Below are 26045 nucleotides of genomic sequence, written 5' to 3'. Positions count from 1 at the left end.
CTCCAACCAGCCATAATGTTGTGAGAGTGAAATTATGTCTAAGTCCAGCTTTGGTACATTAGAAGCAACTCTGAAACTACACCTAAGCGTTTTTCGAAGCTACTTTTTGGCTAACTTCTTATTAGAAGGTCTAAGAGCTCTGAAAATGAACGTGCGCGTCTTTCACTCTTCCCGAGGGACTTAGAAGAATTTTGTGATATTTTTTATTAAAATGGTGTATAAGGGTATATATATAAATATATTTTATGCACTGTATATGAGCTGGCGATTTCTAAGTCTGTGGTTCCGAGAGGGGGTAACCAGGCTCACTAATTAAGGTCAAGCCACTTGGCTGCCAGAATGCCCTGCTTCAGCACAGACCAGAAAGGCATTGTGATAAGCGTATCCCCGGTATTGTCAGGGGTTAATGGGAGTCCCCCCCGTCCCCCCAGTATACGCCCAGAACCATGGACCCGGTACTTGTGGTTCGGACTGTCTCCAACCAGCCATAATGTTGTGAGAGTGAAATTATGTCTAAGTCCAGCTTTGGTACATTAGAAGCAACTCTGAAACTTCACCTAAGCGTTTTTCGAAGCTACTTTTTGGCTAACTTCTTTTGGGAAGGTCTAGGAGCTCTGAAAATGAACGTGCGCATCTTTCACTCTTCCCGAGGGACTTAGAAGAATTTTGTGATATTTTTTATTAAAATGGTGTATAAGGGTATATATATAAATATATTTTATGCACTGTATATGAGCTGGCGATTTCTAAGTCTGTGGTTCCGAGAGGGGGTAACCAGGCTCACTAATTAAGGTCAAGCCACTTGGCTGCCAGAATGCCCTGCTTCAGCACAGACCAGAAAGGCATTGTGATAAGCGTATCCCTGGTATAGTCAGGGGTTAATGGGAGTCGTCCCCGTCCCCCCAGTATACGCCCAGAACCATGGACCCGGTACTTGTGGTTCGGAGTGTCTCCAACCAGCCATAATGTTGTGAGAGTGAAATTATGTCTAAGTCCAGCTTTGGTACATTAGAAGCAACTCTGAAACTTCACCTAAGCGTTTTTCGAAGCTACTTTTTGGCTAACTTCTTATTAGAAGGTCTAGGAGCTCTGAAAATGAACGTGCGCGTCTTTCACTCTTCCCGAGGGACTTAGAAGAATTTTGTGATATTTTTTATTAAAATGGTGTATAAGGGTATATATATAAATATATTTTATGCACTGTATATGAGCTGGCGATTTCTAAGTCTGTGGTTCCAAGAGGGGGTAACCAGGCTCACTAATTAAGGTCAAGCCACATGGCTGCCAGAATGCCCTGCTTCAGCACAGACCAGAAAGGCATTGTGATAAGCGTATCCCCGGTATAGTCAGGGGTTAATGGGAGTCCCCCCCGTCCCCCCAGTATACGCCCAGAACCATGGACCCGGTACTTGTGGTTCGGACCGTCTCCAACCAGCCATAATGTTGTGAGAGTGAAATTATGTCTAAGTCCAGCTTTGGTACATTAGAAGCAACTCTGAAACTTAACCTAAGCGTTTTTCGAAGCTACTTTTTGGCTAACTTCTTATAGGAAGGTCTAGGAGCTCTGAAAATTAACGTGCGCGTCTTTCACTCTTCCCGAGGGACTTAGAAGAATTTTGTGATATTTTTTATTAAAATGGTGTATAAGGGTATATATATATAAATATATTTTATGCACTGTATATGAGCTGGCGATTTCTAAGTCTGTGGTTCCGAGAGGGGGTAACCAGGCTCACTAATAAAGGTCAAGCCACTTGGCTGCAAGAATGCCCTGCTTCAGCACAGACCAGAAAGGCATTGTGATAAGCGTATCCCCGGTATAGTCAGGGGTTAATGGGAGTCGTCCCCGTCCCCCCAGTATACGCCCAGAACAATGGACCCGGTACTTGTGGTTCGGACTGTCTCCAACCAGCCATAATGTTGTGAGAGTGAAATTATGTCTAAGTCCAGCTTTGGTACATTAGAAGCAACTCTGAAACTACACCTAAGCGTTTTTCGAAGCTACTTTTTGGCTAACTTCTTATTAGAAGGTCTAAGAGCTCTGAAAATGAACGTGCGCGTCTTTCACTCTTCCCGAGGGACTTAGAAGAATTTTGTGATATTTTTTATTAAAATGGTGTATAAGGGTATATATATAAATATATTTTATGCACTGTATATGAGCTGGCGATTTCTAAGTCTGTGGTTCCGAGAGGGGGTAACCAGGCTCACTAATTAAGGTCAAGCCACTTGGCTGCCAGAATGCCCTGCTTCAGCACAGACCAGAAAGGCATTGTGATAAGCGTATCCCCGGTATAGTCAGGGGTTAATGGGAGTCCCCCCCGTCCCCCCAGTATACGCCCAGAACCATGGACCCGGTACTTGTGGTTCGGACTGTCTCCAACCAGCCATAATGTTGTGAGAGTGAAATTATGTCTAAGTCCAGCTTTGGTACATTAGAAGCAACTCTGAAACTTCACCTAAGCGTTTTTCGAAGCTACTTTTTGGCTAACTTCTTATGGGAAGGTCTAGGAGCTCTGAAAATGAACGTGCGCATCTTTCACTCTTCCCGAGGGACTTAGAAGAATTTTGTGATATTTTTTATTAAAATGGTGTATAAGGGTATATATATAAATATATTTTATGCACTGTATATGAGCTGGCGATTTCTAAGTCTGTGGTTCCGAGAGGGGGTAACCAGGCTCACTAATTAAGGTCAAGCCACTTGGCTGCCAGAATGCCCTGCTTCAGCACAGACCAGAAAGGCATTGTGATAAGCGTATCCCTGGTATAGTCAGGGGTTAATGGGAGTCGTCCCCGTCCCCCCAGTATACGCCCAGAACCATGGACCCGGTACTTGTGGTTCGGAGTGTCTCCAACCAGCCATAATGTTGTGAGAGTGAAATTATGTCTAAGTCCAGCTTTGGTACATTAGAAGCAACTCTGAAACTTCACCTAAGCGTTTTTCGAAGCTACTTTTTGGCTAACTTCTTATTAGAAGGTCTAGGAGCTCTGAAAATGAACGTGCGCGTCTTTCACTCTTCCCGAGGGACTTAGAAGAATTTTGTGATATTTTTTATTAAAATGGTGTATACTGTAAGGGTATATATATAAATATATTTTATGCACTGTATATGAGCTGGCGATTTCTAAGTCTGTGGTTCCAAGAGGGGGTAACCAGGCTCACTAATTAAGGTCAAGCCACATGGCTGCCAGAATGCCCTGCTTCAGCACAGACCAGAAAGGCATTGTGATAAGCGTATCCCCGGTATAGTCAGGGGTTAATGGGAGTCCCCCCCGTCCCCCCAGTATACGCCCAGAACCATGGACCCGGTACTTGTGGTTCGGACCGTCTCCAACCAGCCATAATGTTGTGAGAGTGAAATTATGTCTAAGTCCAGCTTTGGTACATTAGAAGCAACTCTGAAACTTAACCTAAGCGTTTTTCGAAGCTACTTTTTGGCTAACTTCTTATAGGAAGGTCTAGGAGCTCTGAAAATGAACGTGCGCGTCTTTCACTCTTCCCGAGGGACTTAGAAGAATTTTGTGATATTTTTTATTAAAATGGTGTATAAGGGTATATATATATATATAAATATATTTTATGCACTGTATATGAGCTGGCGATTTCTAAGTCTGTGGTTCCGAGAGGGGGTAACCAGGCTCACTAATAAAGGTCAAGCCACTTGGCTGCCAGAATGCCCTGCTTCAGCACAGACCAGAAAGGCATTGTGATAAGCGTATCCCCGGTATAGTCAGGGGTTAATGGGAGTCGTCCCCGTCCCCCCAGTATACGCCCAGAACAATGGACCCGGTACTTGTGGTTCGGACTGTCTCCAACCAGCCATAATGTTGTGAGAGTGAAATTATGTCTAAGTCCAGCTTTGGTACATTAGAAGCAACTCTGAAACTACACCTAAGCGTTTTTCGAAGCTACTTTTTGGCTAACTTCTTATTAGAAGGTCTAAGAGCTCTGAAAATGAACGTGCGCGTCTTTCACTCTTCCCGAGGGACTTAGAAGAATTTTGTGATATTTTTTATTAAAATGGTGTATAAGGGTATATATATAAATATATTTTATGCACTGTATATGAGCTGGCGATTTCTAAGTCTGTGGTTCCGAGAGGGGGTAACCAGGCTCACTAATTAAGGTCAAGCCACTTGGCTGCCAGAATGCCCTGCTTCAGCACAGACCAGAAAGGCATTGTGATAAGCGTATCCCCGGTATTGTCAGGGGTTAATGGGAGTCCCCCCCGTCCCCCCAGTATACGCCCAGAACCATGGACCCGGTACTTGTGGTTCGGACTGTCTCCAACCAGCCATAATGTTGTGAGAGTGAAATTATGTCTAAGTCCAGCTTTGGTACATTAGAAGCAACTCTGAAACTTCACCTAAGCGTTTTTCGAAGCTACTTTTTGGCTAACTTCTTATGGGAAGGTCTAGGAGCTCTGAAAATGAACGTGCGCATCTTTCACTCTTCCCGAGGGACTTAGAAGAATTTTGTGATATTTTTTATTAAAATGGTGTATAAGGGTATATATATAAATATATTTTATGCACTGTATATGAGCTGGCGATTTCTAAGTCTGTGGTTCCGAGAGGGGGTAACCAGGCTCACTAATTAAGGTCAAGCCACTTGGCTGCCAGAATGCCCTGCTTCAGCACAGACCAGAAAGGCATTGTGATAAGCGTATCCCTGGTATAGTCAGGGGTTAATGGGAGTCGTCCCCGTCCCCCCAGTATACGCCCAGAACCATGGACCCGGTACTTGTGGTTCGGAGTGTCTCCAACCAGCCATAATGTTGTGAGAGTGAAATTATGTCTAAGTCCAGCTTTGGTACATTAGAAGCAACTCTGAAACTTCACCTAAGCGTTTTTCGAAGCTACTTTTTGGCTAACTTCTTATTAGAAGGTCTAGGAGCTCTGAAAATGAACGTGCGCGTCTTTCACTCTTCCCGAGGGACTTAGAAGAATTTTGTGATATTTTTTATTAAAATGGTGTATAAGGGTATATATATAAATATATTTTATGCACTGTATATGAGCTGGCGATTTCTAAGTCTGTGGTTCCAAGAGGGGGTAACCAGGCTCACTAATTAAGGTCAAGCCACATGGCTGCCAGAATGCCCTGCTTCAGCACAGACCAGAAAGGCATTGTGATAAGCGTATCCCTGGTATAGTCAGGGGTTAATGGGAGTCCCCCCCGTCCCCCCAGTATACGCCCAGAACCATGGACCCGGTACTTGTGGTTCGGACCGTCTCCAACCAGCCATAATGTTGTGAGAGTGAAATTATGTCTAAGTCCAGCTTTGGTACATTAGAAGCAACTCTGAAACTTAACCTAAGCGTTTTTCGAAGCTACTTTTTGGCTAACTTCTTATAGGAAGGTCTAGGAGCTCTGAAAATTAACGTGCGCGTCTTTCACTCTTCCCGAGGGACTTAGAAGAATTTTGTGATATTTTTTATTAAAATGGTGTATAAGGGTATATATATATAAATATATTTTATGCACTGTATATGAGCTGGCGATTTCTAAGTCTGTGGTTCCGAGAGGGGGTAACCAGGCTCACTAATAAAGGTCAAGCCACTTGGCTGCCAGAATGCCCTGCTTCAGCACAGACCAGAAAGGCATTGTGATAAGCGTATCCCCGGTATAGTCAGGGGTTAATGGGAGTCGTCCCCGTCCCCCCAGTATACGCCCAGAACAATGGACCCGGTACTTGTGGTTCGGACTGTCTCCAACCAGCCATAATGTTGTGAGAGTGAAATTATGTCTAAGTCCAGCTTTGGTACATTAGAAGCAACTCTGAAACTACACCTAAGCGTTTTTCGAAGCTACTTTTTGGCTAACTTCTTATTAGAAGGTCTAAGAGCTCTGAAAATGAACGTGCGCGTCTTTCACTCTTCCCGAGGGACTTAGAAGAATTTTGTGATATTTTTTATTAAAATGGTGTATAAGGGTATATATATAAATATATTTTATGCACTGTATATGAGCTGGCGATTTCTAAGTCTGTGGTTCCGAGAGGGGGTAACCAGGCTCACTAATTAAGGTCAAGCCACTTGGCTGCCAGAATGCCCTGCTTCAGCACAGACCAGAAAGGCATTGTGATAAGCGTATCCCCGGTATAGTCAGGGGTTAATGGGAGTCCCCCCCGTCCCCCCAGTATACGCCCAGAACCATGGACCCGGTACTTGTGGTTCGGACTGTCTCCAACCAGCCATAATGTTGTGAGAGTGAAATTATGTCTAAGTCCAGCTTTGGTACATTAGAAGCAACTCTGAAACTTCACCTAAGCGTTTTTCGAAGCTACTTTTTGGCTAACTTCTTATGGGAAGGTCTAGGAGCTCTGAAAATGAACGTGCGCATCTTTCACTCTTCCCGAGGGACTTAGAAGAATTTTGTGATATTTTTTATTAAAATGGTGTATAAGGGTATATATATAAATATATTTTATGCACTGTATATGAGCTGGCGATTTCTAAGTCTGTGGTTCCGAGAGGGGGTAACCAGGCTCACTAATTAAGGTCAAGCCACTTGGCTGCCAGAATGCCCTGCTTCAGCACAGACCAGAAAGGCATTGTGATAAGCGTATCCCTGGTATAGTCAGGGGTTAATGGGAGTCGTCCCCGTCCCCCCAGTATACGCCCAGAACCATGGACCCGGTACTTGTGGTTCGGAGTGTCTCCAACCAGCCATAATGTTGTGAGAGTGAAATTATGTCTAAGTCCAGCTTTGGTACATTAGAAGCAACTCTGAAACTTCACCTAAGCGTTTTTCGAAGCTACTTTTTGGCTAACTTCTTATTAGAAGGTCTAGGAGCTCTGAAAATGAACGTGCGCGTCTTTCACTCTTCCCGAGGGACTTAGAAGAATTTTGTGATATTTTTTATTAAAATGGTGTATAAGGGTATATATATATAAATATATTTTATGCACTGTATATGAGCTGGCGATTTCTAAGTCTGTGGTTCCGAGAGGGGGTTACCAGGCTCACTAATAAAGGTCAAGCCACTTGGCTGCCAGAATGCCCTGCTTCAGCACAGACCAGAAAGGCATTGTGATAAGCGTATCCCCGGTATAGTCAGGGGTTAATGGGAGTCGTCCCCGTCCCCCCAGTATACGCCCAGAACCATGGACCCGGTACTTGTGGTTCGGACTGTCTCCAACCAGCCATAATGTTGTGAGAGTGAAATTATGTCTAAGTCCAGCTTTGGTACATTAGAAGCAACTCTGAAACTACACCTAAGCGTTTTTCGAAGCTACTTTTTGGCTAACTTCTTATTAGAAGGTCTAAGAGCTCTGAAAATGAACGTGCGCGTCTTTCACTCTTCCCGAGGGACTTAGAAGAATTTTGTGATATTTTTTATTAAAATGGTGTATAAGGGTATATATATAAATATATTTTATGCACTGTATATGAGCTGGCGATTTCTAAGTCTGTGGTTCCGAGAGGGGGTAACCAGGCTCACTAATTAAGGTCAAGCCACTTGGCTGCCAGAATGCCCTGCTTCAGCACAGACCAGAAAGGCATTGTGATAAGCGTATCCCTGGTATAGTCAGGGGTTAATGGGAGTCGTCCCCGTCCCCCCAGTATACGCCCAGAACCATGGACCCGGTACTTGTGGTTCGGAGTGTCTCCAACCAGCCATAATGTTGTGAGAGTGAAATTATGTCTAAGTCCAGCTTTGGTACATTAGAAGCAACTCTGAAACTTCACCTAAGCGTTTTTCGAAGCTACTTTTTGGCTAACTTCTTATTAGAAGGTCTAGGAGCTCTGAAAATGAACGTGCGCGTCTTTCACTCTTCCCGAGGGACTTAGAAGAATTTTGTGATATTTTTTATTAAAATGGTGTATAAGGGTATATATATAAATATATTTTATGCACTGTATATGAGCTGGCGATTTCTAAGTCTGTGGTTCCAAGAGGGGGTAACCAGGCTCACTAATTAAGGTCAAGCCACATGGCTGCCAGAATGCCCTGCTTCAGCACAGACCAGAAAGGCATTGTGATAAGCGTATCCCCGGTATAGTCAGGGGTTAATGGGAGTCCCCCCCGTCCCCCCAGTATACGCCCAGAACCATGGACCCGGTACTTGTGGTTCGGACCGTCTCCAACCAGCCATAATGTTGTGAGAGTGAAATTATGTCTAAGTCCAGCTTTGGTACATTAGAAGCAACTCTGAAACTTAACCTAAGCGTTTTTCGAAGCTACTTTTTGGCTAACTTCTTATAGGAAGGTCTAGGAGCTCTGAAAATTAACGTGCGCGTCTTTCACTCTTCCCGAGGGACTTAGAAGAATTTTGTGATATTTTTTATTAAAATGGTGTATAAGGGTATATATATATAAATATATTTTATGCACTGTATATGAGCTGGCGATTTCTAAGTCTGTGGTTCCGAGAGGGGGTAACCAGGCTCACTAATAAAGGTCAAGCCACTTGGCTGCCAGAATGCCCTGCTTCAGCACAGACCAGAAAGGCATTGTGATAAGCGTATCCCCGGTATAGTCAGGGGTTAATGGGAGTCGTCCCCGTCCCCCCAGTATACGCCCAGAACAATGGACCCGGTACTTGTGGTTCGGACTGTCTCCAACCAGCCATAATGTTGTGAGAGTGAAATTATGTCTAAGTCCAGCTTTGGTACATTAGAAGCAACTCTGAAACTACACCTAAGCGTTTTTCGAAGCTACTTTTTGGCTAACTTCTTATTAGAAGGTCTAAGAGCTCTGAAAATGAACGTGCGCGTCTTTCACTCTTCCCGAGGGACTTAGAAGAATTTTGTGATATTTTTTATTAAAATGGTGTATAAGGGTATATATATAAATATATTTTATGCACTGTATATGAGCTGGCGATTTCTAAGTCTGTGGTTCCGAGAGGGGGTAACCAGGCTCACTAATTAAGTTGAAGCCACTTGGCTGCCAGAATGCCCTGCTTCAGCACAGACCAGAAAGGTATTGTGATAAGCGTATCCCCGGTATAGTCAGGGGTTAATGGGAGTCCCTCCCGTCCCCCCAGTATACGCCCAGAACCATGGACCCGGTACTTGTGGTTCGGACTGTCTCCAACCAGCCATAATGTTGTGAGAGTGAAATTATGTCTAAGTCCAGCTTCGGTACCTTAGAAGCAACTCTGAAACTTAACCTAAGCGTTTTTCGAAGCTACTTTTTGGCTAACTTCTTATAGGAAGGTCTAGGAGCTCTGAAAATGAACGTGCGCGTCTTTCACTCTTCCCGAGGGACTTAGAAGAATTTTGTGATATTTTTTATTAAAATGGTGTATAAGGGTATATATATAAATATATTTTATGCACTGTATATGAGCTGGCGATTTCTAAGTCTGTGGTTCCGAGAGGGGGTAACCAGGCTCACTAATAAAGGTCAAGCCACTTGGCTGCCAGAATGCCCTGCTTCAGCACAGACCAGAAAGGCATTGTGATAAGCGTATCCCCGGTATAGTCAGGGGTTAATGGGAGTCCCCCCCGTCCCCCCAGTATACGCCCAGAACCATGGACCCGGTACTTGTGGTTCGGACTGTCTCCAACCAGCCATAATGTTGTGAGAGTGAAATTATGTTAAGTCCAGCTTCGGTACATTAGAAGCAACTCTGAAACTTAACCTAAGCGTTTTTCGAAGCTACTTTTTGGCTAACTTCTTATGGGAAGGTCTAGGAGCTCTGAAAATGAACGTGCGCAACCTTCACTCTTCCCAAGGGACTTAGAAGAATTTTGTGATATTTTTTATTAAAATGGTGTATAAGGGTATATATATAAATATATTTTATGCACTGTATATGAGCTGGCGATTTCTAAGTCTGTGGTTCCGAGAGGGGGTAACCAGGCTCACTAATAAAGGTCAAGCCACTTGGCTGCCAGAATGCCCTGCTTCAGCACAGACCAGAAAGGCATTGTGATAAGCGTATCCCCGGTATAGTCAGGGGTTAATGGGAGTCCCCCCCGTCCCCCCAGTATACGCCCAGAACCATGGAACCGGTACTTGTGGTTCGGACTGTCTCCAACCAGCCATAATGTTGTGAGAGTGAAATTATGTCTAAGTCCAGCTTTGGTACATTAGAAGCAACTCTGAAACTTAACCTAAGCGTTTTTCGAAGCTACTTTTAGGCTAACTTCTTATAGGAAGGTCTAGGAGCTCTGAAAATGAACGTGCGCGTCTTTCACTCTTCCCGAGGGACTTAGAAGAATTTTGTGATATTTTTTATTAAAATGGTGTATAAGGGTATATATATAAATATATTTTATGCACTGTATATGAGCTTGCGATTTCTAAGTCTGTGGTTCCAAGAGGGGGTAACCAGGCTCACTAATTAAGGTCAAGCCACATGGCTGCCAGAATGCCCTGCTTCAGCACAGACCAGAAAGGCATTGTGATAAGCGTATCCCCGGTATAGTCAGGGGTTAATGGGAGTCCCCCCCGTCCCCCCAGTATACGCCCAGAACCATGGACCCGGTACTTGTGGTTCGGACCGTCTCCAACCAGCCATAATGTTGTGAGAGTGAAATTATGTCTAAGTCCAGCTTTGGTACAGTACATTAGAAGCAACTCTGAAACTTAACCTAAGCGTTTTTCGAAGCTACTTTTTGGCTAACTTCTTATAGGAAGGTCTAGGAGCTCTGAAAATTAACGTGCGCGTCTTTCACTCTTCCCGAGGGACTTAGAAGAATTTTGTGATATTTTTTATTAAAATGGTGTATAAGGGTATATATATATAAATATATTTTATGCACTGTATATGAGCTGGCGATTTCTAAGTCTGTGGTTCCGAGAGGGGGTTACCAGGCTCACTAATAAAGGTCAAGCCACTTGGCTGCCAGAATGCCCTGCTTCAGCACAGACCAGAAAGGCATTGTGATAAGCGTATCCCCGGTATAGTCAGGGGTTAATGGGAGTCGTCCCCGTCCCCCCAGTATACGCCCAGAACCATGGACCCGGTACTTGTGGTTCGGACTGTCTCCAACCAGCCATAATGTTGTGAGAGTGAAATTATGTCTAAGTCCAGCTTTGGTACATTAGAAGCAACTCTGAAACTACACCTAAGCGTTTTTCGAAGCTACTTTTTGGCTAACTTCTTATTAGAAGGTCTAAGAGCTCTGAAAATGAACGTGCGCGTCTTTCACTCTTCCCGAGGGACTTAGAAGAATTTTGTGATATTTTTTATTAAAATGGTGTATAAGGGTATATATATATAAATATATTTTATGCACTGTATATGAGCTGGCGATTTCTAAGTCTGTGGTTCCGAGAGGGGGTAACCAGGCTCACTAATTAAGTTGAAGCCACTTGGCTGCCAGAATGCCCTGCTTCAGCACAGACCAGAAAGGTATTGTGATAAGCGTATCCCCGGTATAGTCAGGGGTTAATGGGAGTCCCTCCCGTCCCCCCAGTATACGCCCAGAACCATGGACCCGGTACTTGTGGTTCGGACTGTCTCCAACCAGCCATAATGTTGTGAGAGTGAAATTATGTCTAAGTCCAGCTTCGGTACATTAGAAGCAACTCTGAAACTTAACCTAAGCGTTTTTCGAAGCTACTTTTTGGCTAACTTCTTATAGGAAGGTCTAGGAGCTCTGAAAAGGAACGTGCGCGTCTTTCACTCTTCCCGAGGGACTTAGAAGAATTTTGTGATATTTTTTATTAAAATGGTGTATAAGGGTATATATATAAATATATTTTATGCACTGTATATGAGCTGGCGATTTCTAAGTCTGTGGTTCCGAGAGGGGGTAACCAGGCTCACTAATAAAGGTCAAGCCACTTGGCTGCCAGAATGCCCTGCTTCAGCACAGACCAGAAAGGCATTGTGATAAGCGTATCCCCGGTATAGTCAGGGGTTAATGGGAGTCCCCCCCGTCCCCCCAGTATACGCCCAGAACCATGGACCCGGTACTTGTGGTTCGGACTGTCTCCAACCAGCCATAATGTTGTGAGAGTGAAATTATGTTAAGTCCAGCTTCGGTACATTAGAAGCAACTCTGAAACTTAACCTAAGCGTTTTTCGAAGCTACTTTTTGGCTAACTTCTTATGGGAAGGTCTAGGAGCTCTGAAAATGAACGTGCGCAACCTTCACTCTTCCCAAGGGACTTAGAAGAATTTTGTGATATTTTTTATTAAAATGGTGTATAAGGGTATATATATAAATATATTTTATGCACTGTATATGAGCTGGCGATTTCTAAGTCTGTGGTTCCGAGAGGGGGTAACCAGGCTCACTAATAAAGGTCAAGCCACTTGGCTGCCAGAATGCCCTGCTTCAGCACAGACCAGAAAGGCATTGTGATAAGCGTATCCCCGGTATAGTCAGGGGTTAATGGGAGTCCCCCCCGTCCCCCCAGTATACGCCCAGAACCATGGAACCGGTACTTGTGGTTCGGACTGTCTCCAACCAGCCATAATGTTGTGAGAGTGAAATTATGTCTAAGTCCAGCTTTGGTACATTAGAAGCAACTCTGAAACTACACCTAAGCGTTTTTCGAAGCTACTTTTTGGCTAACTTCTTATTAGAAGGTCTAAGAGCTCTGAAAATGAACGTGCGCGTCTTTCACTCTTCCCGAGGGACTTAGAAGAATTTTGTGATATTTTTTATTAAAATGGTGTATAAGGGTATATATATATAAATATATTTTATGCACTGTATATGAGCTGGCGATTTCTAAGTCTGTGGTTCCGAGAGGGGGTAACCAGGCTCACTAATTAAGTTGAAGCCACTTGGCTGCCAGAATGCCCTGCTTCAGCACAGACCAGAAAGGTATTGTGATAAGCGTATCCCCGGTATAGTCAGGGGTTAATGGGAGTCCCTCCCGTCCCCCCAGTATACGCCCAGAACCATGGACCCGGTACTTGTGGTTCGGACTGTCTCCAACCAGCCATAATGTTGTGAGAGTGAAATTATGTCTAAGTCCAGCTTCGGTACATTAGAAGCAACTCTGAAACTTAACCTAAGCGTTTTTCGAAGCTACTTTTTGGCTAACTTCTTATAGGAAGGTCTAGGAGCTCTGAAAAGGAACGTGCGCGTCTTTCACTCTTCCCGAGGGACTTAGAAGAATTTTGTGATATTTTTTATTAAAATGGTGTATAAGGGTATATATATAAATATATTTTATGCACTGTATATGAGCTGGCGATTTCTAAGTCTGTGGTTCCGAGAGGGGGTAACCAGGCTCACTAATAAAGGTCAAGCCACTTGGCTGCCAGAATGCCCTGCTTCAGCACAGACCAGAAAGGCATTGTGATAAGCGTATCCCCGGTATAGTCAGGGGTTAATGGGAGTCCCCCCCGTCCCCCCAGTATACGCCCAGAACCATGGACCCGGTACTTGTGGTTCGGACTGTCTCCAACCAGCCATAATGTTGTGAGAATGAAATTATGTTAAGTCCAGCTTCGGCACATTAGAAGCAACTCTGAAACTTAACCTAAGCGTTTTTCGAAGCTACTTTTTGGCTAACTTCTTATGGGAAGGTCTAGGAGCTCTGAAAATGAACGTGCGCAACCTTCACTCTTCCCAAGGGACTTAGAAGAATTTTGTGATATTTTTTATTAAAATGGTGTATAAGGGTATATATATAAATATATTTTATGCACTGTATATGAGCTGGCGATTTCTAAGTCTGTGGTTCCGAGAGGGGGTAACCAGGCTCACTAATAAAGGTCAAGCCACTTGGCTGCCAGAATGCCCTGCTTCAGCACAGACCAGAAAGGCATTGTGATAAGCGTATCCCCGGTATAGTCAGGGGTTAATGGGAGTCCCCCCCGTCCCCCCAGTATACGCCCAGAACCATGGAACCGGTACTTGTGGTTCGGACTGTCTCCAACCAGCCATAATGTTGTGAGAGTGAAATTATGTCTAAGTCCAGCTTTGGTACATTAGAAGCAACTCTGAAACTTAACCTAAGCGTTTTTCGAAGCTACTTTTAGGCTAACTTCTTATAGGAAGGTCTAGGAGCTCTGAAAATGAACGTGCGCGTCTTTCACTCTTCCCGAGGGACTTAGAAGAATTTTGTGATATTTTTTATTAAAATGGTGTATAAGGGTATATATATAAATATATTTTATGCACTGTATATGAGCTGGCGATTTCTAAGTCTGTTGTTCCGAGAGGGGGTAACCAGGCTCACTAATAAAGGTCAAGCCACTTGGCTGCCAGAATGCCCTGCTTCAGCACAGACCAGAAAGGCATTGTGATAAGCGTATCCCCGGTATAGTCAGGGGTTAATGGGAGTCGTCCCCGTCCCCCCAGTATACGCCCAGAACCATGGACCCGGTACTTGTGGTTCGGACTGTCTCCAACCAGCCATAATGTTGTGAGAGTGAAATTATGTCTAAGTCCAGCTTTGGTACATTAGAAGCAACTCTGAAACTTCACCTAAGCGTTTTTCGAAGCTACTTTTTGGCTAACTTCTTATAGGAAGGTCTAGGAGCTCTGAAAATGAACGTGCGCGTCTTTCACTCTTCCCGAGGGACTTAGAAGAATTTTGTGATATTTTTTATTAAAATGGTGTATAAGGGTATATATATAAATATATTTTATGCACTGTATATGAGCTGGCGATTTCTAAGTCTGTGGTTCCGAGAGGGGGTAACCAGGCTCACTAATAAAGGTCAAGCCACTTGGCTGCCAGAATGCCCTGCTTCAGCACAGACCAGAAAGGCATTGTGATAAGCGTATCCCCGGTATAGTCAGGGGTTAATGGGAGTCCCCCCCGTCCCCCCAGTATACGCCCAGAACCATGGACCCGGTACTTGTGGTTCGGACTGTCTCCAACCAGCCATAATGTTGTGAGAGTGAAATTATGTTAAGTCCAGCTTCGGTACATTAGAAGCAACTCTGAAACTTAACCTAAGCGTTTTTCGAAGCTACTTTTTGGCTAACTTCTTATGGGAAGGTTTAGGAGCTCTGAAAATGAACGTGCGCGTCTTTCACTCTTCCCGAGGGACTTAGAAGAATTTTGTGATATTTTTTATTAAAATGGTGTATAAGGGTATACATATAAATATATTTTATGCACTGTATATGAGCTGGCGATTTCTAAGTCTGTTGTTCCGAGAGGGGGTAACCAGGCTCACTAATAAAGGTCAAGCCACTTGGCTGCCAGAATGCCCTGCTTCAGCACAGACCAGAAAGGCATTGTGATAAGCGTATCCCCGGTATAGTCAGGGGTTAATGGGAGTCGTCCCCGTCCCCCCAGTATACGCCCAGAACCATGGACCCGGTACTTGTGGTTCGGACTGTCTCCAACCAGCCATAATGTTGTGAGAGTGAAATTATGTCTAAGTCCAGCTTTGGTACATTAGAAGCAACTCTGAAACTTCACCTAAGCGTTTTTCGAAGCTACTTTTTGGCTAACTTCTTATTAGAAGGTCTAGGAGCTCTGAAAATGAACGTGCGCGTCTTTCACTCTTCCCGAGGGACTTAGAAGAATTTTGTGATATTTTTTATTAAAATGGTGTATAAGGGTATATATATAAATATATTTTATGCACTGTATATGAGCTGGCGATTTCTAAGTCTGTGGTTCCAAGAGGGGGTAACCAGGCTCACTAATTAAGGTCAAGCCACATGGCTGCCAGAATGCCCTGCTTCAGCACAGACCAGAAAGGCATTGTGATAAGCGTATCCCCGGTATAGTCAGGGGTTAATGGGAGTCCCCCCCGTCCCCCCAGTATACGCCCAGAACCATGGACCCGGTACTTGTGGTTCGGACTGTCTCCAACCAGCCATAATGTTGTGAGAGTGAAATTATGTCTAAGTCCAGCTTTGGTACATTAGAAGCAACTCTGAAACTTAACCTAAGCGTTTTTCGAAGCTACTTTTTGGCTAACTTCTTATAGGAAGGTCTAGGAGCTCTGAAAATTAACGTGCGCGTCTTTCACTCTTCCCGAGGGACTTAGAAGAATTTTGTGATATTTTTTATTAAAATGGTGTATAAGGGTATATATATATAAATATATTTTATGCACTGTATATGAGCTGGCGATTTCTAAGTCTGTGGTTCCGAGAGGGGGTAACCAGGCTCACTAATTAAGTTGAAGCCAATTGGCTGCCAGAATGCCCTGCTTCAGCACAGACCAGAAAGGTATTGTGATAAGCGTATCCCCGGTATAGTCAGGGTTTAATGGGAGTCCCTCCCGTCCCCCCAGTATACGCCCAGAACCATGGACCCGGTACTTGTGGTTCGGACTGTCTCCAACCAGCCATAATGTTGTGAGAGTGAAATTAAGTCTAAGTCCAGCTTCGGTACATTAGAAGCAACTCTGAAACTTAACCTAAGCGTTTTTCGAAGCTACTTTTTGGCTAGCTTCTTATAGGAAGGTCTAGGAGCTCTGAAAATGAACGTGCGCGTCTTTCACTCTTCCCGAGGGACTTAGAAGAATTTTGTGATATTTTTTATTAAAATGGTGTATAAGGGTATATATATAAATATATTTTATGCACTGTATATGAGCTGGCGATTTCTAAGTCTGTGGTTCCGAGAGGGGGTAACCAGGCTCACTAATAAAGGTCAAGCCACTTGGCTGCCAGAATGCCCTGCTTCAGCACAGACCAGAAAGGCATTGTGATAAGCGTATCCCCGGTATAGTCAGGGGTTAATGGGAGTCCCCCCCGTCCCCCCAGTATACGCCCAGAACCATGGACCCGGTACTTGTGGTTCGGACTGTCTCCAACCAGCCATAATGTTGTGAGAGTGAAATTATGTTAAGTCCAGCTTCGGTACATTAGAAGCAACTCTGAAACTTAACCTAAGCGTTTTTCGAAGCTACTTTTAGGCTAACTTCTTATAGGAAGGTCTAGGAGCTCTGAAAATGAACGTGCGCGTCTTTCACTCTTCCCGAGGGACTTAGAAGAATTTTGTGATATTTTTTATTAAAATGGTGTATAAGGGTATATATATAAATATATTTTATGCACTGTATATGAGCTGGCGATTTCTAAGTCTGTTGTTCCGAGAGGGGGTAACCAGGCTCACTAATAAAGGTCAAGCCACTTGGCTGCCAGAATGCCCTGCTTCAGCACAGACCAGAAAGGCATTGTGATAAGCGTATCCCCGGTATAGTCAGGGGTTAATGGGAGTCGTCCCCGTCCCCCCAGTATACGCCCAGAACCATGGACCCGGTACTTGTGGTTCGGACTGTCTCCAACCAGCCATAATGTTGTGAGAGTGAAATTATGTCTAAGTCCAGCTTTGGTACATTAGAAGCAACTCTGAAACTTAACCTAAGCGTTTTTCGAAGCTACTTTTTGGCTAACTTCTTATAGGAAGGTCTAGAAGCTCTGAAAATGAACGTGCGCGTCTTTCACTCTTCCCGAGGGACTTAGAAGAATTTTGTGATATTTTTTATTAAAATGGTGTATAAGGGTATATATATAAATATATTTTATGCACTGTATATGAGCTGGCGATTTCTAAGTCTGTGGTTCCGAGAGGGGGTAACCAGGCTCACTAATAAAGGTCAAGCCACTTGGCTGCCAGAATGCCCTGCTTCAGCACAGACCAGAAAGGCATTGTGATAAGCGTATCCCCGGTATAGTCAGGGGTTAATGGGAGTCCCCCCCGTCCCCCCAGTATACGCCCAGAACCATGGACCCGGTACTTGTGGTTCGGACTGTCTCCAACCAGCCATAATGTTGTGAGAGTGAAATTATGTTAAGTCCAGCTTCGGTACATTAGAAGCAACTCTGAAACTTAACCTAAGCGTTTTTCGAAGCTACTTTTTGGCTAACTTCTTATGGGAAGGTTTAGGAGCTCTGAAAATGAACGTGCGCGTCTTTCACTCTTCCCGAGGGACTTAGAAGAATTTTGTGATATTTTTTATTAAAATGGTGTATAAGGGTATACATATAAATATATTTTATGCACTGTATATGAGCTGGCGATTTCTAAGTCTGTTGTTCCGAGAGGGGGTAACCAGGCTCACTAATAAAGGTCAAGCCACTTGGCTGCCAGAATGCCCTGCTTCAGCACAGACCAGAAAGGCATTGTGATAAGCGTATCCCCGGTATAGTCAGGGGTTAATGGGAGTCGTCCCCGTCCCCCCAGTATACGCCCAGAACCATGGACCCGGTACTTGTGGTTCGGACTGTCTCCAACCAGCCATAATGTTGTGAGAGTGAAATTATGTCTAAGTCCAGCTTTGGTACATTAGAAGCAACTCTGAAACTTCACCTAAGCGTTTTTCGAAGCTACTTTTTGGCTAACTTCTTATAGGAAGGTCTAGGAGCTCTGAAAATTAACGTGCGCGTCTTTCACTCTTCCCGAGGGACTTAGAAGAATTTTGTGATATTTTTTATTAAAATGGTGTATAAGGGTATATATATATAAATATATTTTATGCACTGTATATGAGCTGGCGATTTCTAAGTCTGTGGTTCCGAGAGGGGGTAACCAGGCTCACTAATTAAGTTGAAGCCAATTGGCTGCCAGAATGCCCTGCTTCAGCACAGACCAGAAAGGTATTGTGATAAGCGTATCCCCGGTATAGTCAGGGTTTAATGGGAGTCCCTCCCGTCCCCCCAGTATACGCCCAGAACCATGGACCCGGTACTTGTGGTTCGGACTGTCTCCAACCAGCCATAATGTTGTGAGAGTGAAATTAAGTCTAAGTCCAGCTTCGGTACATTAGAAGCAACTCTGAAACTTAACCTAAGCGTTTTTCGAAGCTACTTTTTGGCTAGCTTCTTATAGGAAGGTCTAGGAGCTCTGAAAATGAACGTGCGCGTCTTTCACTCTTCCCGAGGGACTTAGAAGAATTTTGTGATATTTTTTATTAAAATGGTGTATAAGGGTATATATATAAATATATTTTATGCACTGTATATGAGCTGGCGATTTCTAAGTCTGTGGTTCCGAGAGGGGGTAACCAGGCTCACTAATAAAGGTCAAGCCACTTGGCTGCCAGAATGCCCTGCTTCAGCACAGACCAGAAAGGCATTGTGATAAGCGTATCCCCGGTATAGTCAGGGGTTAATGGGAGTCCCCCCCGTCCCCCCAGTATACGCCCAGAACCATGGACCCGGTACTTGTGGTTCGGACTGTCTCCAACCAGCCATAATGTTGTGAGAGTGAAATTATGTTAAGTCCAGCTTCGGTACATTAGAAGCAACTCTGAAACTTAACCTAAGCGTTTTTCGAAGCTACTTTTAGGCTAACTTCTTATAGGAAGGTCTAGGAGCTCTGAAAATGAACGTGCGCGTCTTTCACTCTTCCCGAGGGACTTAGAAGAATTTTGTGATATTTTTTATTAAAATGGTGTATAAGGGTATATATATAAATATATTTTATGCACTGTATATGAGCTGGCGATTTCTAAGTCTGTTGTTCCGAGAGGGGGTAACCAGGCTCACTAATAAAGGTCAAGCCACTTGGCTGCCAGAATGCCCTGCTTCAGCACAGACCAGAAAGGCATTGTGATAAGCGTATCCCCGGTATAGTCAGGGGTTAATGGGAGTCGTCCCCGTCCCCCCAGTATACGCCCAGAACCATGGACCCGGTACTTGTGGTTCGGACTGTCTCCAACCAGCCATAATGTTGTGAGAGTGAAATTATGTCTAAGTCCAGCTTTGGTACATTAGAAGCAACTCTGAAACTTAACCTAAGCGTTTTTCGAAGCTACTTTTTGGCTAACTTCTTATAGGAAGGTCTAGAAGCTCTGAAAATGAACGTGCGCGTCTTTCACTCTTCCCGAGGGACTTAGAAGAATTTTGTGATATTTTTTATTAAAATGGTGTATAAGGGTATATATATAAATATATTTTATGCACTGTATATGAGCTGGCGATTTCTAAGTCTGTGGTTCCGAGAGGGGGTAACCAGGCTCACTAATAAAGGTCAAGCCACTTGGCTGCCAGAATGCCCTGCTTCAGCACAGACCAGAAAGGCATTGTGATAAGCGTATCCCCGGTATAGTCAGGGGTTAATGGGAGTCCCCCCCGTCCCCCCAGTATACGCCCAGAACCATGGACCCGGTACTTGTGGTTCGGACTGTCTCCAACCAGCCATAATGTTGTGAGAGTGAAATTATGTTAAGTCCAGCTTCGGTACATTAGAAGCAACTCTGAAACTTAACCTAAGCGTTTTTCGAAGCTACTTTTTGGCTAACTTCTTATGGGAAGGTTTAGGAGCTCTGAAAATGAACGTGCGCGTCTTTCACTCTTCCCGAGGGACTTAGAAGAATTTTGTGATATTTTTTATTAAAATGGTGTATAAGGGTATACATATAAATATATTTTATGCACTGTATATGAGCTGGCGATTTCTAAGTCTGTTGTTCCGAGAGGGGGTAACCAGGCTCACTAATAAAGGTCAAGCCACTTGGCTGCCAGAATGCCCTGCTTCAGCACAGACCAGAAAGGCATTGTGATAAGCGTATCCCCGGTATAGTCAGGGGTTAATGGGAGTCGTCCCCGTCCCCCCAGTATACGCCCAGAACCATGGACCCGGTACTTGTGGTTCGGACTGTCTCCAACCAGCCATAATGTTGTGAGAGTGAAATTATGTCTAAGTCCAGCTTTGGTACATTAGAAGCAACTCTGAAACTTCACCTAAGCGTTTTTCGAAGCTACTTTTTGGCTAACTTCTTATGGGAAGGTCTAGGAGCTCTGAAAATGAACGTGCGCGTCTTTCACTCTTCCCGAGGGACTTAGAAGAATTTTGTGATATTTTTTATTAAAATGGTGTATAAGGGTATATATATAAATATATTTTATGCACTGTATATGAGCTGGCGATTTCTAAGTCTGTGGTTCCAAGAGGGGGTAACCAGGCTCACTAATTAAGGTCAAGCCACATGGCTGCCAGAATGCCCTGCTTCAGCACAGACCAGAAAGGCATTGTGATAAGCGTATCCCCGGTATAGTCAGGGGTTAATGGGAGTCCCCCCCGTCCCCCCAGTATACGCCCAGAACCATGGACCCGGTACTTGTGGTTCGGACTGTCTCCAACCAGCCATAATGTTGTGAGAGTGAAATTATGTCTAAGTCCAGCTTTGGTACATTAGAAGCAACTCTGAAACTTAACCTAAGCGTTTTTCGAAGCTACTTTTTGGCTAACTTCTTATAGGAAGGTCTAGGAGCTCTGAAAATTAACGTGCGCGTCTTTCACTCTTCCCGAGGGACTTAGAAGAATTTTGTGATATTTTTTATTAAAATGGTGTATAAGGGTATATATATATATAAATATATTTTATGCACTGTATATGAGCTGGCGATTTCTAAGTCTGTGGTTCCGAGAGGGGGTAACCAGGCTCACTAATAAAGGTCAAGCCACTTGGCTGCCAGAATGCCCTGCTTCAGCACAGACCAGAAAGGCATTGTGATAAGCGTATCCACGGTATAGTCAGGGGTTAATGGGAGTCGTCCCCGTCCCCCCAGTATACGCCCAGAACCATGGACCCGGTACTTGTGGTTCGGACTGTCTCCAACCAGCCATAATGTTGTGAGAGTGAAATTATGTCTAAGTCCAGCTTTGGTACATTAGAAGCAACTCTGAAACTTCACCTAAGCGTTTTTCGAAGCTACTTTTTGGCTAACTTCTTATTAGAAGGTCTAAGAGCTCTGAAAATGAACGTGCGCGTCTTTCACTCTTCCCGAGGGACTTAGAAGAATTTTGTGATATTTTTTATTAAAATGGTGTATAAGGGTATATATATAAATATATTTTATGCACTGTATATGAGCTGGCGATTTCTAAGTCTGTGGTTCCGAGAGGGGGTAACCAGGCTCACTAATTAAGGTGAAGCCACTTGGCTGCCAGAATGCCCTGCTTCAGCACAGACCAGAAAGGTATTGTGATAAGCGTATCCCCGGTATAGTCAGGGTTTAATGGGAGTCCCTCCCGTCCCCCCAGTATACGCCCAGAACCATGGACCCGGTACTTGTGGTTCGGACTGTCTCCAACCAGCCATAATGTTGTGAGAGTGAAATTATGTCTAAGTCCAGCTTCGGTACATTAGAAGCAACTCTGAAACTTAACCTAAGCGTTTTTCGAAGCTACTTTTTGGCTAACTTCTTATAGGAAGGTCTAGGAGCTCTGAAAATGAACGTGCGCGTCTTTCACTCTTCCCGAGGGACTTAGAAGAATTTTGTGATATTTTTTATTAAAATGGTGTATAAGGGTATATATATAAATATATTTTATGCACTGTATATGAGCTGGCGATTTCTAAGTCTGTGGTTCCGAGAGGGGGTAACCAGGCTCACTAATTAAGGTCAAGCCACTTGGCTGCCAGAATGCCCTGCTTCAGCACAGACCAGAAAGGCATTGTGATAAGCGTATCCCCGGTATAGTCAGGGGTTAATGGGAGTCCCCCCCGTCCCCCCAGTATACGCCCAGAACCATGGAACCGGTACTTGTGGTTCGGACTGTCTCCAACCAGCCATAATGTTGTGAGAGTGAAATTATGTCTAAGTCCAGCTTTGGTACATTAGAAGCAACTCTGAAACTTAACCTAAGCGTTTTTCGAAGCTACTTTTAGGCTAACTTCTTATTGGAAGGTCTAGGAGCTCTGAAAATGAACGTGCGCGTATTTCACTCTTCCCGAGGGACTTAGAAGAATTTTGTGATATTTTTTATTAAAATGGTGTATAAGGGTATATATATAAATATATTTTATGCACTGTATATGAGCTGGCGATTTCTAAGTCTGTTGTTCCGAGAGGGGGTAACCAGGCTCACTAATAAAGGTCAAGCCACTTGGCTGCCAGAATGCCCTGCTTCAGCACAGACCAGAAAGGCATTGTGATAAGCGTATCCCCGGTATAGTCAGGGGTTAATGGGAGTCGTCCCTGTCCCCCCAGTATACGCCCAGAACCATGGACCCGGTACTTGTGGTTCGGACTGTCTCCAACCAGCCATAATGTTGTGAGAGTGAAATTATGTCTAAGTCCAGCTTTGGTACATTAGAAGCAACTCTGAAACTTAACCTAAGCGTTTTTCGAAGCTACTTTTTGGCTAACTTCTTATAGGAAGGTCTAGGAGCTCTGAAAATGAACGTGCGCGTCTTTCACTCTTCCAGAGGGACTTAGAAGAATTTTGTGATATTTTTTATTAAAATGGTGTATAAGGGTATATATATAAATATATTTTATGCACTGTATATGAGCTGGCGATTTCTAAGTCTGTGGTTCCAAGAGGGGGTAACCAGGCTCACTAATTAAGGTCAAGCCACATGGCTGCCAGAATGCCCTGCTTCAGCACAGACCAGAAAGGCATTGTGATAAGCGTATCCCCGGTATAGTCAGGGGTTAATGGGAGTCCCCCCCGTCCCCCCAGTATACGCCCAGAACCATGGACCCGGTACTTGTGGTTCGGACTGTCTCCAACCAGCCATAATGTTGTGAGAGTGAAATTATGTCTAAGTCCAGCTTTGGTACATTAGAAGCAACTCTGAAACTTAACCTAAGCGTTTTTCGAAGCTACTTTTTGGCTAACTTCTTATAGTAAGGTCTAGGAGCTCTGAAAATGAACGTGCGCGTCTTTCACTCTTCCCGAGGGACTTAGAAGAATTTTGTGATATTTTTTATTAAAATGGTGTATAAGGGTATATATATATAAATATATTTTATGCACTGTATATGAGCTGGCGATTTCTAAGTCTGTGGTTCCGAGAGGGGGTAACCAGGCTCACTAATAAAGGTCAAGCCACTTGGCTGCCAGAATGCCCTGCTTCAGCACAGACCAGAAAGGCATTGTGATAAGCGTATCCACGGTATAGTCAGGGGTTAATGGGAGTCGTCCCCGTCCCCCCAGTATACGCCCAGAACCATGGACCCGGTACTTGTGGTTCGGACTGTCTCCAACCAGCCATAATGTTGTGAGAGTGAAATTATGTCTAAGTCCAGCTTTGGTACATTAGAAGCAACTCTGAAACTTCACCTAAGCGTTTTTCGAAGCTACTTTTTGGCTAACTTCTTATTAGAAGGTCTAAGAGCTCTGAAAATGAACGTGCGCGTCTTTCACTCTTCCCGAGGGACTTAGAAGAATTTTGTGATATTTTTTATTAAAATGGTGTATAAGGGTATATATATAAATATATTTTATGCACTGTATATGAGCTGGCGATTTCTAAGTCTGTGGTTCCGAGAGGGGGTAACCAGGCTCACTAATTAAGGTGAAGCCACTTGGCTGCCAGAATGCCCTGCTTCAGCACAGACCAGAAAGGTATTGTGATAAGCGTATCCCCGGTATAGTCAGGGTTTAATGGGAGTCCCTCCCGTCCCCCCAGTATACGCCCAGAACCATGGACCCGGTACTTGTGGTTCGGACTGTCTCCAACCAGCCATAATGTTGTGAGAGTGAAATTATGTCTAAGTCCAGCTTCGGTACATTAGAAGCAACTCTGAAACTTAACCTAAGCGTTTTTCGAAGCTACTTTTTGGCTAACTTCTTATAGGAAGGTCTAGGAGCTCTGAAAATGAACGTGCGCGTCTTTCACTCTTCCCGAGGGACTTAGAAGAATTTTGTGATATTTTTTATTAAAATGGTGTATAAGGGTATATATATAAATATATTTTATGCACTGTATATGAGCTGGCGATTTCTAAGTCTGTGGTTCCGAGAGGGGGTAACCAGGCTCACTAATTAAGGTCAAGCCACTTGGCTGCCAGAATGCCCTGCTTCAGCACAGACCAGAAAGGCATTGTGATAAGCGTATCCCCGGTATAGTCAGGGGTTAATGGGAGTCCCCCCCGTCCCCCCAGTATACGCCCAGAACCATGGAACCGGTACTTGTGGTTCGGACTGTCTCCAACCAGCCATAATGTTGTGAGAGTGAAATTATGTCTAAGTCCAGCTTTGGTACATTAGAAGCAACTCTGAAACTTAACCTAAGCGTTTTTCGAAGCTACTTTTAGGCTAACTTCTTATAGGAAGGTCTAGGAGCTCTGAAAATGAACGTGCGCGTATTTCACTCTTCCCGAGGGACTTAGAAGAATTTTGTGATATTTTTTATTAAAATGGTGTATAAGGGTATATATATAAATATATTTTATGCACTGTATATGAGCTGGCGATTTCTAAGTCTGTTGTTCCGAGAGGGGGTAACCAGGCTCACTAATAAAGGTCAAGCCACTTGGCTGCCAGAATGCCCTGCTTCAGCACAGACCAGAAAGGCATTGTGATAAGCGTATCCCCGGTATAGTCAGGGGTTAATGGGAGTCGTCCCTGTCCCCCCAGTATACGCCCAGAACCATGGACCCGGTACTTGTGGTTCGGACTGTCTCCAACCAGCCATAATGTTGTGAGAGTGAAATTATGTCTAAGTCCAGCTTTGGTACATTAGAAGCAACTCTGAAACTTAACCTAAGCGTTTTTCGAAGCTACTTTTTGGCTAACTTCTTATAGGAAGGTCTAGGAGCTCTGAAAATGAACGTGCGCGTCTTTCACTCTTCCAGAGGGACTTAGAAGAATTTTGTGATATTTTTTATTAAAATGGTGTATAAGGGTATATATATAAATATATTTTATGCACTGTATATGAGCTGGCGATTTCTAAGTCTGTGGTTCCAAGAGGGGGTAACCAGGCTCACTAATTAAGGTCAAGCCACATGGCTGCCAGAATGCCCTGCTTCAGCACAGACCAGAAAGGCATTGTGATAAGCGTATCCCCGGTATAGTCAGGGGTTAATGGGAGTCCCCCCCGTCCCCCCAGTATACGCCCAGAACCATGGACCCGGTACTTGTGGTTCGGACTGTCTCCAACCAGCCATAATGTTGTGAGAGTGAAATTATGTCTAAGTCCAGCTTTGGTACATTAGAAGCAACTCTGAAACTTAACCTAAGCGTTTTTCGAAGCTACTTTTTGGCTAACTTCTTATAGTAAGGTCTAGGAGCTCTGAAAATGAACGTGCGCGTCTTTCACTCTTCCCGAGGGACTTAGAAGAATTTTGTGATATTTTTTATTAAAATGGTGTATAAGGGTATATATATATAAATATATTTTATGCACTGTATATGAGCTGGCGATTTCTAAGTCTGTGGTTCCGAGAGGGGGTAACCAGGCTCACTAATAAAGGTCAAGCCACTTGGCTGCCAGAATGCCCTGCTTCAGCACAGACC

The sequence above is a fragment of the Ascaphus truei genome, chromosome 4 (genome assembly GCF_040206685.1).
Source record: "Ascaphus truei isolate aAscTru1 chromosome 4, aAscTru1.hap1, whole genome shotgun sequence".
Lineage (NCBI taxonomy): Eukaryota > Metazoa > Chordata > Amphibia > Anura > Ascaphidae > Ascaphus > Ascaphus truei.
Note: the sequence above shows the minus strand (reverse complement) of the source record.